General features: G+C 43.7%; 1 pseudogene; it reads left to right on the plus strand.

Annotated features, from left to right (window-relative positions):
• The first annotated feature begins 9624 nt into the window (after positions 1-9624).
• On the plus strand, positions 9625-11447 carry LOC136453457 (phenylacetaldehyde reductase-like; annotated as a pseudogene).
• Positions 11448-12966: the final 1519 nt, after the last annotated feature.

Consider the following 12966-nt stretch of genomic DNA (forward strand, 5'->3'; position numbering starts at 1 on the left):
GACCTTAGGAGCACAAGAAAAGACACAAGATATCAAGCAAAGTCCAAGCACGAAGATAGGAACCAAGCCGGACGCAAGATCGTGAAGAAACGAGCTCACAGAGGGCACAGGACGCTACACAGGACGCTGCATAGGATGCTCCGATGCACAGGATGCTGCATAGGATGCTCCAATGCACCGGACGCTGCACCGGACGCTCCGATCAAGCAACAGTAGAGTCAACAGCAGCGACCGGACGCTGCACAGGATGCTGCACCGGACGCTCCGATGCATAGGACGCTGCACTGGACGTTGCACTAGACGCTGAGTGTCAAAGTGCGGTCAACATCAGTAAGGTTCCAGAGAGCCGTTTTTGTGACTAGACGCATCCGGTCAGTGCTGACAGGATGCTGGTCAGAGTACGGTCAGTAGCAGAAAAGCGAGATTTCGTCCCCAATGGCTACTTTCTTAGTGGGGCTTATAAATAGACCCCCAACCGGCCATTTGAGGTGAGTGAAGCTGAGGAAACATACCAAGGGTGTTGATACACTATTTTAGTGATCTCCACTTGCATAGTGCTTAGTGTTTCATCAGGTGATTAGCGTAGGTGCTTTGTGAAGTGCTTAGGTTGATTAGACCACCGCTTATGCGCTTGCTCTAGGTTTAGGCCTAGTGTTTAGTGAGGTTTGCATACCTCTTACCATCTGGTGCTTGCGAGCACCATTATTGTACATCAGAGGGGCTTGAAGTCTTGCGAGATCACACCAACTGCGTTTATGGTGTGGCCGCCACCGTGTATTGGAGGGAACAAGGCCCACGGTGTTTCGGTCAAAAGCTTGATAGTGAAGACAGTGGGGAGCATCTGGGAGAGGCTTGCCAGAAGACAGGTCAGAGACCCACTTGCGCGTGGGGGAAGGCCCGAGGCTATCCACGGAGTTACCCGACCGGGAGCTTGGCCCTTGTGAGGGGCTCCAACGAGGACTAAGGGAAAGCTTGCGCGCTTCTCGATACCTCGGTAAAAATACCAGAGTCGTCAACGGGAGTTTGCATATCTCTACCTTGCTCTTTAGCTTCCGTATTTACATTGATTACTTTACTACGTTTGCGGTAGAGATAGCAACACACTAGCAAAACCGTAGTTGCACATTTAGATAGTTTATCTTTTGTATAGGTTTTGCTAAGGTTAGAAAAAGAGGCCATAGTTTAGAGTTAGAATTTTTAAGTTGCCTAATTCACCCCCCCCTCTTAGGCATCACGGTCCCTTCAATTGGTATCAGAGCCGGTTGGCTCAATTTGGACCTTTGGCTTAACCGGCGTTGAGCCGACGCTATTTATAGTGGTATGGATGGATACCGCTAGGCCTCCGCACTTTGATGGTACTAACTTCCCGTACTATAAAGCTAGAATGGCTTGTCACCTTAAGGCGGTTGATTTGGGTGTATGGAGAGTCACTCATGATGGGATGAAACCCATCAAGAATCCCAAAAAACCCACAAAGAGTGATGAAAAAGAAATGCACTTCAATGCTAGAGCTAAAAATTGCTTGTTTGAATCACTTAGTATGGATGTTTTAACCAAGTATTCACTTTAAATACAGCACATGAAATTAGGTTAAAACTCTAAGAGCTCCATGACGGCACAAGCAATATCCGTGAGCAAAAACATCGTCTAGCAAAGCAAAACTATGATTCATTTACTATGAATGATGATGAGCTTGTTCGTGATATATATTCTCATTTGAATCTAATTATCAATGAGCTCCATTCTATAGGATTGTTAAAGCTAGATGATGCAGACATCGTGAGGAAGATCATCTCCGTACTACCACAAAAGAAATATGCAAGCATCATCATCATCCTTCACAACATGGAGGACTTGAGCAACATGACCCCGGGCATAGTCATTGGCAAGTTAGTGGCATTTGAAATGTCATGTAAGATGGGTCAAGAAGAAGCCTCTTCATCAAGCAAAGGCAAGGCTCTCGCATGTAGCGAGAAAAAGAAGATGAAGGGCAAGCAAGTTGAGACAAGCTCAAGCTCAAGCTCCTCAAGTGAAGATGAAGAAGAAGATGACGATGATGATGATGATGATGAAGATTCAAGTGATGATGATCAATCTTCCTCCTCCACCTCCGACCTTGATGAAGAATCAATCAAACTTATCAACAAGGTGGAGAAGATGATCCAAAGGCTAAGTGTCAAGGGTGTGCCCATCCAAATCCAAGATTTCATTTTCACAAATCAAAGAAATGAGCAAAGAAAGAGAGGATGCTATGGATGCGGCGAGTTGGGGCACTTTGTGGAAGTTTGTCCAAACAAGCCCACACCTAAGATAAAGAAGAAGGCGTGCAAGAATCAAGCTCTCACGTCAATAAGGTCATGGGATGATTCTTCAAGTGAAGAAGAACCCCATCACAAAAGGCGAGGCCACAAGCACTCATCATCAAGCTCTTCTCGTGTGTGCCTTATGACACGAGGTAACGAAAGCTCTTCCTCTAGTGAGAGTGATAATGATGATGATATGCCTTCTTATCATGAAATTGTGTAAGAAAATCTTAATTATGCTAAAGCTTGCATTAGTCAACAAAAGAAGCTCAAAAGTTTAAAAGAAAAGCTAGATAGTTCATAAAAAGCATACAAAATATTGCTTGAACAATATGAGAACTTTGCTAATCTCAATGTTGAACTATCTACTAAAATTGAGAAACTTGAGGCTAGTGCAACAACAAATGCATGCACAATCAATGATGAGCAACTTGTAAAGAAAAATGAAAAATTAAAAGAAAAGTTAGCTAGCTCACAAGAAGCATATAATATTTTGCTTGCTAAAATGGAAACCATGTGCAAACATTGTGATGAGCTAACTAATAAAGTTGCCAATCTTGAAGCCGTTAGCACAACCCCCACTAAGGCATCTAAAAAGAAAAGTTCTATCTTTAACTTGTCTAAAAAGGATGCCTCTACTTCTTGTAATGATTTATGTTTAGACTCACCTTTGTGCAACCAAGTTTGTGTTGAGAAAGTTGTTGTAGATATATACACACAAGAGGTTGCCAAGGAGAATGAGCAACTCAAGCAAGAAGTAGCTCGCCTCACCAAGGACTTGACTCAAGTAAAAGGCAAGGCGAAGCAAACCCAACTTCATCAAGATAACACCATCAAGGAGGTGAAGAAGCTTGATGAAGGACAAACTATGGTTTGTTACGTGTGCCACAAGGAAGGTCACAAGTCATATGAGTGCAAGGTGAAGAATGGGGGAGGAGTAAAGAAGAAAGAGAAAAAGCAAACAAGAAAGCTCTCCAACACCTACACCAACAAGGTGGACAAAAAGGCCTCCACACCTTATCTCTTGAAGAAGAATAAAAATGACAAGGTGGTGGCCATCAAGGTGAACAAGCAAGCCAACAATGGGGTCAAACGCTTTTGGGTGCCAAAGGAAATCATTTCCAACATGAAAAGCACCAAGAAGGTTTGGATCCCGAAAGGGAAGTGAGAAGTCCAATGGACTTTAGGGAATTTGGAGACTTGGCAAAGTATGAGTGTATTTCATAGGGTGCATCATGATGGACAAAATCATTGCCAAGTGGGTTAGTGAATACTATGGACCCAAATTCCCCTTCCCATGTTAGGTAACTAGATGTTATTACTCTTTAATTGGTATATCTTTCAGTTGGTATTTCTTACAATTTGATATCTTAAGCATACTAGTTACTATTCATGCCTATGTTTGCATTTACATGTTTATATTTTTGTCATGCATATATTAGGTATATCTTATGGTAGGCTTGCTCGGTCTCATTTTTAACCTTTGGAGCAAACCTACATGGTTTAAAATTGTCTAGGAGCACGGCACATAGCTTGTCTTACAATTATTCATCTAATATGTGCCAAAGTCCAAATTGTAGATAATCTCTCCCAAATATAATTTTTGAAAATGATTCTCACATTCATGAGATGTCATCTTTCAAGTGGTATTTTGATTCTAAAATCAATGTGCATGATTCCTACAAAGTATTCTACACTTGTGTGTACAAATTTAGGGAGGAGGATTAATCTACATGTTGGATGCCTTGAGACTAATACCTTTTTAAGCTTATCATGTGTGTAGTAGTCTCATTGCAAGGAAAATGGAGTCCCCGGAGCTAAGCATCATACTTCAAGTATCCACCACCTATTGCAAGTGGTAGAAATCAATTTGGTTTCCACATGTGGTATTTCTAAACCAATATAATCATGTTGATTTCATTTTGATTTTTATATGCTTTCTCCATAGATTAAATTCCCTTGTGCAATAATGTGCTAATTATGCATATACTTTGCTTTCTATCATATGTATGCATATATTTAGGGGGAGCTTAATCTATATAATGTGAGAGTCAAACTTTGTGATCTATTCCACTCTACATACAAAGGATCACGAAGTTTGACCCTCCCTTGTGCTACTAATGTCTTCCTTTTCGATGTTTGATTCCAAAGGGAGAGAATTTAGAGAACCAAAAGCAAGCATTATTTATTGGACCTATTGGTCTACAAGTGGTAATGGTTCGAGAAAGGAAGGATAGTGGATTATGGATTAGTCTAAGTAATGGGGAGAACTTATAGGAAATAAGACTTAAATCCATAATGCCACATGGGGACATTTGCAAGGGCAAGATAAGGTTGCATATAGTATCTTATATATAGTATCTTTTAGCATCACATAATCTTGTCCCTTGCATTGCATCCTAGCAAGTAGATAGTTTTTCAATTTCAAAAATTTTATTATTTGCTTGCTTTGGTCGTATTGTCACCAATCACCAAAAAGGGGGAGATTGTAAGGAAAATAGACCCTAGGCCCATTTACTTTGGATTTTGGTGTTTGATGACTAACACAACCAAATTGGACTAATAAATTTATAAGTGTTTGTTTTGTAGTTCAATAGGGTGCAAGACGTGACTTAGACAAAGGCGATGTGATGATCCGATGATCAACACCATAAGCAAGACCTTAGGAGCACAAGAAAAGACACAAGATATCAAGCAAAGTCCAAGCACGAAGATAGGAACCAAGCCGGACGTAATATCACGAAGAAACGAGCTCATAGAGGACACAAGACGCTGCACAGGATGCTGCATAGGACGCTCCGATGCACAGGACGCTGCACCAGATGCTGCACAGGACGCTGCACCGGACGCTCCGATCAAGCAACAGTAGAGTCAACGGCAGCGACCGGACGCTGCACAGGACGCTCCGATGCACAGGACGCTGCACCGGACGCTGCACAGGACACTGGGTGCCAGAGTTCGGTCAACATCAATAAGGTTCTAGAGAGCTATTTTCGTGACCGGACGCGTCCGGTCAGTGCTGACAGGACGCTGGTCAGAGTCCGATCAGTAGCAGAAAAGCGAGATTTCGTCCCCAACGACTACTTTCTCAGTGGGGCTTATAAATAGACCCCCTAACCAGCCATTTGAGGTGAGTGGAGCTGAGGAAACATACCAAGAGTGTTGATACACCATTTTAGTGATCTTCACTTGCATAGTGCTTAGTGTTTCATCAGGTGATTAGCGTAGGCGCTTTGCGAAGTGCTTAGATTGATTAGACCACCGCTTATGCGCTTGCTCTAGGTTTAGGCCTAGTGTTTAGTGAGGTTTGCATACCTCTTACCACCCGGTGCTTGCGAGCACCATTGTTGTACATCGGAGGGGCTTGAAGTCTTGTGAGATCACACCAACCACGTTTGTGGTGTGGCCGCCACCGTGTATTGGAGGGAACAAGGCCCGCGGCGTTTCGGTCGGAAGCTTGATAGTGAAGACGGCGGGGAGCATCCAGGAAAGGCTTGCCGGAAGGCACGTCGGAGACCCACTTGCGCATGGGGAAGGCCCGAGGCTATCCACGGAGTTACTTGACCGGGAGCTTGGCCCTTGTGAGGGATTCCTTGCGAGGGGCTCCAACGAGGACTAGGGGGAAGCTTGCGCGCTTCTCGATACCTCAGTAAAAATACCAGAGTCGTCGATGGGAGTTTGCATATCTCTACCTTGCTCTTTAACTTCCGCATTTACATTGATTACTTTACTACGTTTGCGGTAGAGATAGCAACACACTAGCAAAACCGTAGTTGCACATTTAGATAGTTTATCTTTTGCATAGGTTTTGCTAAGGTTAGAAAAAGAGGCCATAGTTTAGAGTTAGAATTTTTAAGTTGCCTATTTCACCCCCCTCTTAGGCATCACAGTCCCTTCAGAACGGTTTTCATTAACCAATAGATCTACTCGAGATCGAACATGCCTTAACCGCATGCTATGCACGATTAAGATTGATGTAAAACAACCGATAAAAGCATAATTCATCGTTTAAGGCGTAGATTATATTAACTTTAAATTAGCAAACGATGAGTTAAACAAGATATAAGGCCGATCTAGATCAATCTCAATCGGACAAAGTGATATTGTTGTAATTAAATAAACGATGAAAGCAATAAGCAATATCGGTAACTTAATGAATCTACCAAAGACTGCCATACTGAGGTAGAGCCGATAACTTGACCTTGATCTAATTCAAGCAGTGGGGTGTGAGGCAGAATCACACAGGCCATACTTGAATTAGACTAGAGTCGATAACTAGCCTATACTAGAGTCACAGTGGGGGTCGACCGGATCGATGCAGCCATACGAATAGAGGTATAAACCATGACGGTATATATAGACGAGCAGTGGAGGTCGACCGGATCGATGCAGCCGTACTCGCTGAAGAACTCGCCGAGATCTACTCTACTCCCACTCCTAAGGGGTGGCCAGAGCCAAAAAAAGTAATTGACTTGTATTTGATTGATTGTTGTTTTTACAATAGCCAGGGCTTTGATATTTATACCCGGGACCTAAACATGAATCCTACTCGAGCACGATTCGTTACAATCCTTGGCATAAACGAAAATATTCCTAATTTAAGATAACTTGGACTCTAATCTTTTCCTTTTTGTAGAGTCCAGCATGTCTCGTCCTGGCGCCGATCATAACCTTCGTCATTATCCGCTGGCGCTATCTGAAGAAAGTCGATTCCAGTTTTGCGCTCGAATCAGCTGGTTCCGATTTGCATGCAATTGATTCCCTGATGACATGACCTCGGGAGCCTTCGAGTCCCTATGACTTTTCTTCCAAATTTTGGTGTAAACATCTGCACACCCAATTGGGATCATCTTCCTAAGGATGTTGGGAGGGGAACCTACGTGAAGCATACCCTCAACTGCGATGCCATCATCATCATGGCAATGTAGCTCCTCTCGAGCTCTTGCAACCAACTCACTAAATGATGGCTTCTCATTGAATAACACAGGCACGCTTTGTATGTTAACAAACTCAACATATCCATAACGATCTCTTTCCACGGTGCCTCCATGATATATGCTCACTAGGTTGTCCATCTAGTTTATACACATAACGAAGCACATTTCCTTTAGTCCAATATAAATGAAACATACTAAGTACAAGGTCTCTAGCACGTAATAACTAACTAAATAGATACTATCAATTCACTACTAACTACTAAGTACTACTAACTAACTATGTCAAGTAACTATCTAACTAACTATGTAACTAACTATATAAGTATTTAACTATCTTACTAACTATGTAACTATGTAACTAACTATATATCTAACTATGTAAAGTATCCATCAATCAACCTATCAATCTAAATATCTTTCTACCTATCTAAATTACTACCACGCTAACTAACTAATAATCATTGTTAAATAAGAACAAAATTAAAAAAAACTAATATACCTCGAGTGCAAGGGAGGCGCAACTGGTCGACCGGAGGCAGAGACGGTCGATGGGGAAGCTGCCGTGTGCCCAAGCGTGCTCGCGGCCGGCAACTGGAGCGGCCAAGCAGGCGGGGGCAGGCTGCCACAAGAGGCCTGCAACCGACAGCCCGCTACCGGTCCACGATCCCAGTTGCCCCTATGGAGCGGGCAAGGGAGGGTGGCGCAGCAGGGGCCGGCGCTCGTGGCCGTCTGGGTTCGATGATGGGAGGGCGGCGCAGCAGTCGTGAGCACGACGTGGCTTGGCGCACGGGGTGGGGATGGGTGCGGTGGGGCGCTCCCGGCTAGCGTGGCTCGGCACGACGCGCGGGGATGGGCGCGGCCAGACGGTGCACGGCTAGCCACGGCGCCTGTGCTCGGGGCAGGGCGGCGCGACGAGGAGCGGTGCTAGGAGGCGTCGGGCGGGCAACAGAAAAAGGGGTGAGAGAGAACGAGAGAGGAAGAGAGGAGAGCAAGGAAGAGAAAGAAAACGGACCCACCTGTAGGGCAGGATTGGCGCTAAGATCTTTGGCGCACAGTCCGACGCCAAGATCTACGACGCCAAGCTCGGCGCCAAGACCTGTGGCGCCATGTTGCCTGCCAGGTCACCTCGACGTTTGCGTCGACGCCAACGTGGCCCCGAAACCTAGGCACCAAATATGCTGACTCCGAGACATGTTAGCTCGGCGCCAATTACCCTGGCACCAAGCTAAGGGTTTAAATTTTGAAAGCATACCTCCAGAGACATATTTGTGACAAACTATAAAAAAAGGGCCAAAAAAACAAAAAACATTCGGGCGCATGTACTTCCACACGCCCACCGCGGCGGCATGGAGCGTCAGCTTCGGCACGACGAGGTCCGGGTGCCATGCGAGATTGCGTAGATCTCATCGAGGTCCGACTTGTGGCTTTAAAATATTGTTTAGTATTTTGACAATCTCAAATAAAAAACTCAAAACTATAAAGTTGTATATTTCATTAAGAACTACAACTTTTATATTAAAAAATATCTTCATTTGACATCGTACAAAAAAAATGATTTTTCTAATGTGACGAGCGCTCGTATGAAATTGATATGTTGCTGAAACCTTGTATTATTTTTTTACTATCTTAACGACCTCAAATAGAAAAACTCAAAACTAGAAAGTTGAAGGTCTCGTTGAGAGCTACAATTTTCATATATAAATCATTTTAATCCAAGGTCATATGAAAAAGATACGAATTTTTTAAGGTTGGACCTTGACGCACTGGTACGGTTAGCATGGTGCTACAGTCTAGCGCGTCAACAAGAGTGGCGCGGCTAGGCTTTTCAGCAGGAAAATCGCTGTCCACCATGACGGATGGGAAAGACCGCGCAGATGAATCTAGCGCGCAGCGTGTTTTTTGCCGCGCAAAGCTGGTTGGCGTGGCCAAAAACGTTAGAAATAAAAATAAAAAGTGGATGGTATTATTTTTAAAATAAGATTTGAAAAGGATTAAAAAAATTCCGAGTGGAGGCTGTTTGGCGCAGACCAGCTCAGAAAAGTGATCCATAATCGGTACGAAACGGCCTAAAGTGTCAAGAGCAACTTCTCAAATGCCAAAGGACAATACGCCGGGGCCAGATGGACTCCCAGGACTTTTCTTCGAGGAATGCTAGCCAATAATCAAGTATGCCATCATAGTGGTCGAGTTTAACTTTTAACCGCAAACACTGAGACACAGCAGCCTTGCTTGCTAGGACGTCTCCATCGACGAGCAGCAAGATTTTTTTAAACTGTATGACATGTCTGTGTGGCAGCTATTGCTTGAGGACTGAGGACGTACGCGCCAAGCCGGACGGGGCGCTGCTTTAGCGCTGCTAGGCGCGCGAGGCACTGGAGGCCGGACGTTGCTCCGTCTCTTTCCACGTGCCGACTCGTGCCTTTGGTTCGCTAGCGACATTGGTGATTTCGTGCGAATTTAAGAGCGGCAGCCGGCAGGCGGGCAGGGCAGGCCACCAACGCTGGCGCAACGAAATGGCGGCAGCCGGGGACAGCGGCCGCCTCCTCTGCGTGACGGGCGCCAGCGGCTTCATTGGCTCCTGGCTCGTCCGCTGCCTCCTTGACCGCGGCTACACCGTCCACGCCACCGTCAAGAACCTCCGTAAGTGACACATGTGCTCCGATGCTGGCTCAGCTCCCAGACCTCTTCCTGCTCTGCTCGCCGAATTCAGTTGCCCGGTTGAACCTGCCGGATTTTCGCTGCAGAAGATGAGGGCGAGACGAAGCACTTGCAGGCCATGGGCGGCGCCGACACGCGTCTCCGGCTGTTCCAGATGGACCTCGTCGACCCTGCTTCCGTTCGGCCAGCGATCCAAGGCGCCCATGGTGTCTTCCACCTGGCGTCTCCTATGATACTGCAGGCAGAAGATCCAGAGGCACTTCTTTCTCCATGATCGATCACCCGATCGTTGCATAATCTGATTGCTCGAGTAGGTAACACTTGTATATTGGTTCCGCGCATATGCAGAAGGAGCTGCTGGAACCTGCGGTGAAGGGCACGCTCAACGTTCTGCGTGCCGCGAAAAGATTGTGGAGTGGGCCGCGTTGTGCTCATGTCGTCACAGGCGGCCATGGTGCCGAATCCCAACTGGCCTGCAAGGCAAGGTCATAGATGATGATTCTTGGGCCGACGTTGAGCTGCTCAAGAAGCTTCAGGTAAACTGTATCTCCATACTGGCTGTTTTGCTGCACTGTTGCAGAAGCTATGGTTCAGGGCTTCATGCTTGTGCTCATTTATGCTCGGAGTTGCAGATTTGGTACAGCGTTTCCAAAACACTGGCAGAGAAGGCCGCATGGGACCTTGCCGAACAGGAGGGGTTGCAGATAGCTGTGCTCAATCCAGGGATGGTATTGGGCCCAATGTTAACACCATCAGTTAACGCCAGTCTGCGTCTGTTGCTGCAAATTCTGGGAGGTCAGTCAATCACTGTTTCTTGTTGTGTTGCGAATCTACAAAAGATGAATGGGTACCAGTATATATGCTCATGGTACAAAGTGTATAGCTTCTAAGAGTGCAAACTACTCAGGCGAGAGGCTTGACTTGGACGACATCGGGCCGTGTTGATGTGAGAGACGTCGCGCACTCTCTGATAATGTTGTACGAGAACCCATCAGCGCAAGGACGCCACTTATGCATCGAATCCGTTGAACGCCTGGTTGATTTGGCCAAATAAGATTGCTGATCTTTACCCTGAACACCCGGTTCAGAGGTGATACATCTATGAAAACCACTTCTACCTGATACAAAATGTCAAAATGTTCTCCAATTTACTAATGTTTTCTTTTTTCATAAAATATTAATGTTTTCTTTTCAAAATAGAATCCGGGAGGACAAGCAAGGCTGGGTGGTGAGAGCAAAGGAGCCTTCCAAGAAATTGATCAAATTGGGTGTTCGTTTCACTCCACTGGACGAAACCATCAAGGACACCGTGGATTGCTTTAGGAGCAGAGGACTCATCTAGCTTATGAAGTATGCTTTATGGAAAACTTTTGTAAACACTATGCGGGTCAAATAAATTACCTAAATGCAGTAAAATAAAATCTGCCTTTAAAAGCATAATATGCTACGTGGACATCATCATTAGATAAACATGTTGCCTGAATGCATATACTCTTTCCAGTAACATAATTCTTGAGCTTTTGGATACCGACATGGTATCAAAAACAGTTTTGACTATGATTTTCTATTTATATTGGAAGTATACAATAAAAAATAAACATTTTTATAAAGTACTTTATAAGATTAATATTCACATGTCATCTAAGGGTCTGCTTAGATCTATAGCACTAAAAATTAGTAGCTTAAATTAATACCAATAAATTCAAACAGACCTGCTAATAAATCTAATAATTGTTAACTGCTGCTACTATTAGTTCTATTAGCTGGTTTAAAGTTGTTAATAAGTTCTAATAAGTTATATCCACCTCCAACTCACATCCAACTACCTATCCTACTAAAAATTTGTTAGCTAAAAAATAGCAACTATTAACTAGCTATTTTTAGTGCTAATGGATCCAAACAGGCTCTAAATGTCTTGAAACTAAATATTTCAAAAATTACTGGTAATCCAAGTTTTAAAAAACTGACATTAATCTTGTTTAAAATGACAAGAATTGTGGAACGAGGGAGTGCACATCTTGGATATGGTTTTTTTCACGTGCTTTTTAAGTTAAACTCCGTATCTGACTACTACCTCCACTCAAAATTTAAAGTTAATAACTGGCCGGACTTTGTTAATTTCAGCTGCTGTCATTCCACTTAAGAATGTTAAGCTCTGTACCGCTGCTGAGACACACCAGAAAAATTTAGGTTTGAAAGAAGGAAAATGTTCATTTTATGACATACTGTTATTGTTGAGTCCAGGTTTTTTCACCAACTACAAAATCAGACAAATTGCCTCCTCAACATTCGAAACCGTTTAAATTACATCCCGCAGTTTCTAAGACGAAGTATCATTTTTTATTTAAAATATCTGGTAAACAGCTAATAAGGTTTCTATAAGATTATAAAAGTTCCAAAGGAAAAATACAATATTTACAGCTCATGAAAATATATCTAGAAGCTTCCAGAAGTTTTACTTATCTCTAGAAAAATGAAAACTATCTAGAAAAATATGGAAATGGAAAATTTGTTAAACTTTCTAATCGATGTCTAATTGTGCTGGGCAAACATTCCCCACCAAAAACACATGGTGTGTTGGGCTCGGCATAATTAACTGAGGTAAAAGAACTAAGACTAAAACCGAAGTAACAAGAAATGAATGAATCTCGATCATCATTTCGGTCCTAGATAGCAAAGAACTAGAGTTTTTTTTTTATGTGTATGATTAATTTGGTTTTTTACTATCGATTAACCGAATAACCTGAGAAAACGAAGAGTTATGGCCCATAGACACATTACAGGCCTTCTAAGCATAGGTATATATCTAGAGACCAGTCAATACTGACCCCAGACACTGGATCCTTAGCCTCCACCCTTCACGTGGGCCAGTGACGACATATTTCATCCTCATCCACACCAGCAAGAACAACCTAAAACAGGAGAAGTGATGCTCAAACTTTCTTTAGAACCTATCCATTTTTTTGTAGTTTTGCCTCAAAATATTCAATTACAACTGCCAAATCGAAATAACCGAAACCAAAATGCACGGTTTCTATAATTTCTCATAGTTTTTTTTGTTTTCCAAT

Source organism: Miscanthus floridulus, chromosome 5, assembly GCF_019320115.1.
Source record: "Miscanthus floridulus cultivar M001 chromosome 5, ASM1932011v1, whole genome shotgun sequence".
Taxonomy (NCBI): domain Eukaryota; kingdom Viridiplantae; phylum Streptophyta; class Magnoliopsida; order Poales; family Poaceae; genus Miscanthus; species Miscanthus floridulus.